The sequence below is a fragment of the Dasypus novemcinctus genome, chromosome 23, assembly GCF_030445035.2.
Source record: "Dasypus novemcinctus isolate mDasNov1 chromosome 23, mDasNov1.1.hap2, whole genome shotgun sequence".
In the NCBI taxonomy this organism is placed as follows: domain Eukaryota; kingdom Metazoa; phylum Chordata; class Mammalia; order Cingulata; family Dasypodidae; genus Dasypus; species Dasypus novemcinctus.
This window is the reverse complement of record NC_080695.1, coordinates 50,534,210-50,537,976: the sequence shown is the minus strand read 5'-3', so window position 1 is coordinate 50,537,976 and position 3,767 is coordinate 50,534,210. Positions and strand designations below refer to the sequence as shown.

The window sequence follows — 3,767 nt, the reverse complement described above, 5'->3', positions numbered from 1 at the left end:
CAAACAAATTCTTACTCCATTCTCCTTGTCTTCTGTCATTTCCTACTTTTCCTAATTACACTTCTATAACTATTCAAGCTGTTCCCTTCTTTAAGTCCTGAATATGTCAATTCATGATCATGTCTTTCTCTTCTACTTTTGGTCCTTTATGGCCTTTGTACTCAATTAGATTGTTAGCCCTTTGGGATCATAGGCAATATTAGCATCATCCAAGTTTGCCTCCTCCTCCTTTCTTTAATCTCCCCACTGAACTCAATAAATTGTGTTGGCTCATTTTTTGTTTTCATGTGATTTAATTATTAATTGATACACCCAATCTGGGGAAAATGTTTGAAGAGATCAAGGATATATCTGTGATCATATCTTGCTTTTGACATTTCATTTTAAACACCTTTGTAATTATCCATTTTAATGTATGAATAATTTTTGAATTTTACATACTTATCAACTTCTTTATATTTTCTATAGGTGCTCATGATGCTTATAGTCATTAAAAAGAAAGCACTTACTAAGACTGTTGTTACAACCCAAATCCAAAAAGGCACAAGGTGGTGCAGCTGCTAGACCAAGAACACACCTGGCATTGAGTCAGGCTTAAGATTCACTGGGACTTACGGACAGGAGAGAATCTCTCAGGGCAGCAGTTCAGAGAACGTAGATAGCATTCCGCAAAGAGACAGGAAAATTTGGGGTGATGTCAGGGGTTTCAGAACTAGGAAATTCCATAGGGCATGAGTATAGAAATCCTGCTAGGGTCATGTGAAGCGTACACATGGGGTGTGGTGATGCTTTCAGTAAGCTCGCAAGAGGGACCTTTACCAAGGATGTTTAGGGCTTTGGGAAGACTGTAGTTTGTGATATCATCTATGCATTCTCTGCCCTCCGGGGAAGGTGGTTAACCTTTAACTTAAGCCTAGGACACATAGGTGACTCTGTGCTGAGGACTTAGAGGGCCCTGGGGCCCCACAGCTATCCTAGGTTGTGGGGATACACAGTCATTCATCTTAAGGATCTCATTCTAAAGAACAGGGAGGTATAAGCAAGAGAATTAAGAAATGCCACCTGTACTATAAGTACCAGTTCAGGATACCTTGTTCATACTTGTGTACTCTATTTTGTTTTAGACTTAATATGTTCCTTTTAAAAAAGTATGGGAGAGTGAATATGATTGAAGCAGTTGAGTGCCCACCTCCCACATGGGAGGCCCTGGGTTCATTTCCCAGTGCCTCTTAAAGGAGATAAACAAACAACAAGCAGACATTGAGCAGACAATGAGCAAAAACATGAGCAGACAATGAGCAAAAACAAGAGTAGGCAGTGAGAAAAGACAATGAGAAAAGACAACCAGTAGACAACGAGCAAAAACAACAAGCAATGAGCAAAAGCAAAGAGAAGGGAGCAGATGTGCTTCAAGTACTTGACCACCCACCTCCCACATGGAGGTCCCAAATTCAGTTCCCAGTACCTCCTAAAGAAAAAACAAACAGACCACAAGCAGAAAATGAGAAAAAAAATAAAAAATAAAAACACAAAACACAAAACAAAACATTAGCAGATGAGCAAAAGCAATGAGCAAGAGCACCAACAAATAAACAACAAACAAAAACGATGAGTAAACAGACAAGGGAGCCATCTTGGGGTGCGGGTAAATTATGAATCATGCAGTTGAATGACTAAGTAAATTAATCCACGTATTTCATTTTTCACTCAACAGAGAAATTTTTAAAAATATTCCTTTACTTCATTACTGCACCATCTATTTCTTAACTTATTAGAAAAAATAATTGTATATGGTTGAATTATGTACCTTTGTTTTGAAATGTGGTTAAGAGTTAATGACTGACAAATTTTAAGTAGTCTCAAAATCCTATCTGTCACATTATTTCACATTTTGTTTCAATGTGAATGTGATTTATTTCATAGTTTTCTGACAATATATTTTAAAATGTTGTGAATATATAGATATTATTCCAGCATGTTTCCTCAAATTTCTGGAACAATGAATACCAATAATATCTGATTATAATGATCAAATAGCTATATCAAACAATTTGGGATTATATCTTGAGCATAAAATAAAACAGTATAGAACAAGTAGTCAGCAAATTTTTATTTAAGGAACTGGATAATAAGTATTTTAACATCTATAAACTATATGTAAACAATTAGGGATGGCCAGATTTTTCTCACAGTATGTAGTTTGCTGACTCCAGCTAAAAAACCTTAAAATAAGACACATTTATGGGAGTTATGGCTATATTTTACTAAATATACATTATTTCAATAAAACTGCTTGATTTAGTCAGTTTACCTGTCAATTTGGCATGAGAGTTTTAAGGATTATAATTAAATCTGAATATCTGGTGTGCTTGCTTTCTAAATTAAAAAATCAAGAAAATATGTGAATGGGAATTATTTATAATGCATCATATATGTACAAATATTCACTTATATTAAATGTCTACATTTAATGTCATAATTCCCCTTAATATAGCTGATACACAAATTGAACTACCTAAGGAGACTTTAAAATATTATTGTCATGTTATCTCATTAAACATAAAATCAGTTTTTAGTCAGAAATGCTGTAAAGTACAATAAATTCATTTCTTTGTAATTAAGGCTAAGTTCAAGTGTAATGTTTGTTATTTTAAATTCCCATGAAATTTATTCATTTAAATTTCTTTTTTATTTTTTATTTTTTTAGTGAGTGAAAATGACTGTTATTTAGAATATATTTTTGTGAAAATACTTCTTGCCACCTTTAAATAAAAAACAATTGCCTTTCTTTTTTTTAATCTGAAACTGCTCTGGCATTAGGACTTAGTTGCTTCCTGTTCCACAGGTTTTAGGTTCCACCGCACTACCAATTCCCCAGTGCTCTTGAGGCATGTGTTAGACATGTCTTCCTCAGCTGGAAGTCCTTGTGGCAATTTCAGTGGCTGGATTCTTATCAAATGTTTAACCACTTTCAGTTTTGCATTCATCGAAGGGATATTCTTGTGAATTTGAGGAGTATGTGCCTTTTCTAATTTAAGCTTCTTTATTATCTCTTTTTCCCAATATGGACGGCCTTTTACACCTTTTATTTTGGTAACAACATGCAGTTTATGAGGGTGTTCTGGATCCCCACCATATTTTTCATGATCTGCAGGTGAAATCTGAAATACCTTATCTGGAATTCTTGACCTGGTAAATTTGTGACGAATCCAGTCTGTACAAATGAGGGACTCCACTCCTTTTATCAAATTCTGTAGATTGTCCGGGGGTCTCTGGACTATGGAGCGTAAAATCCCTGCCATTCAGTTTGGTGATTCTCTTCTTTAGAGATTGTGAGATGTAGAAGATAAACCAAATGAGTCAAATATGTCTTAGAAATGGACAGGTTTCCCCTTCTGGGGGAGTGGATCAGCTCATGTGATATGGTTGAGTGCCTGCTTCCCAAGTATGAGATCCCAGGTTTGATCCCTGGTACCTCCAGCGCCCACAGCTGAAGGGGTCGAGGAGCTAAGTTATTCAGTCGACAAGCCTCAGCCTGAACGACCCCAGAGCCCGGATGCTGAGCAGAGGAAGTCATTTAAATTTCTTGAGCCACATGTGTGTTTAGTAAATTTGCATGTGCAAAAAATGTTGGCATTGGTAATAAATAGCTCTATCAGAAAAAAAATGCACAGCTTATCCTTAATAATAATTCCCATTCACAAAAATAATCGTAAAATTCAAATCAACCATACAGAACTCAGGACCCTATGTAAAGCCAGATGTTT

At 35.7% G+C, this 3,767-nt stretch overlaps 1 pseudogene; it reads right to left on the bottom strand.

Annotated features, from left to right (window-relative positions):
- Positions 1 to 2,779: 2,779 nt before the first annotated feature.
- Positions 2,780 to 3,567, bottom strand: LOC131275695 (large ribosomal subunit protein uL30m pseudogene; annotated as a pseudogene).
- Between the last annotated feature and the right edge of the window lie 200 nt (positions 3,568 to 3,767).